Genomic DNA, 1,341 nt, shown 5'->3' with positions numbered 1-1,341 from the left:
ATTCCGCCATTACCCTCGTGCCAAACAGCCCTCAGGCACCCTCAAGCCCGGGAGGATAAGGGGCATTCCACCGCCGGCTGACTCATGTTATCTTGGCTGGCTTTCGAGGGTCGGTTATGCGGACGCGTGTGGGTTGAATAATTATGGATGATTATTTTTTTTTTACGTTGATATTATGGAATTTATTGTATTGTTTATATTTTAGATGATTATTTACAGCTTCATAAGGAAAGCGCCGCAGATGGGCTTTAACTGTAGAAGCATTGCATAGTATCTTTTCTATGGTATTCCCTTTTTTCTTATTGTGTAGTCTAAGGTGCATGGAACTGAGCATTATATGATTTACTTTTGCATATTACTTAAACCATGAAATCATCAGCTGATATATAATTCCTTCTGAAGACTTTCCTGCGTTCACTCTTTTTTTTTACGATTAAATTAACTCATTCCTAGGCCGTGGACAGCAAAGCTCCCTCGGGCGGGGGGGTGAGACCTCCCCTTCCGCCAAAGGGGGACACCCAGGGAGCGCCGCCCCCCCAGCCGCCCCCTCGGAAGAACAAGCGATCCGGATTCGGCTTCTCCAAGAAAGATCAGGTGAGAAAACGCGGGGTTGAGGCCGACTGTCTTGCAGTTTCTGTTGCAGATTGCATGTCGTATTTACCTGTGTGTGCAACGAGGCCGGTGCACTGTAGTAGTAGGGATAGAGGTTGCTGGATCACCGGCATTATGCAAACTGGTCTGACCCGCGAGTGTTATATCTGGATTTTGTCATAGTCGTATACTGTATGATTATTATATATCGATTAGTTTTATTTTGGAAGTACATTGTGTCTCAAATTGGCGGTAATAGTTTATTATAGTGAAATGCAGAAATTGTTAATCTGAAACTTCAATATGCTGGTATACTAGATTTTATAATAGTACGATAGAGGTTTAAATCGAGAGTTAGATATTCAGAACCCAGATGGTGATTTTTGGTGTGTTTTTAGCTTTAGATAGTTACAGCTATAATAGCTGCATACTCTTTGTAAAGACGAAAGAGAGAAAACGACGTTATTTGAGTTCATCGATATTTTCAAAATAGTTGAATACTTTTGAGACAGTTTATTGTTTCGATTTGAACACATTCAGTTAAATTTTCGGGCTAGTGCTAGTGCTAAAATTTAGTCAATAAAATTTAAAGCTTATTTCTCTGTATATCTTGATCACACGATGAGGATAGACCAGTAAACGGGTCTTGCTTCCTTGCATGTGTAGCCTCCTCTTTGCCACGTTGCAGCAGCATTTGTTTTTGCAGAACTTTCGGCATGTTCTTTCTCTCTCCAGTTTTCTCCAGTGCCT

The sequence above is a fragment of the Penaeus monodon genome, chromosome 20, assembly GCF_015228065.2.
Source record: "Penaeus monodon isolate SGIC_2016 chromosome 20, NSTDA_Pmon_1, whole genome shotgun sequence".
Lineage (NCBI taxonomy): Eukaryota > Metazoa > Arthropoda > Malacostraca > Decapoda > Penaeidae > Penaeus > Penaeus monodon.
The sequence above is the reverse complement of the archived record's forward strand: the minus strand, read 5'-3'. Positions refer to the sequence as shown.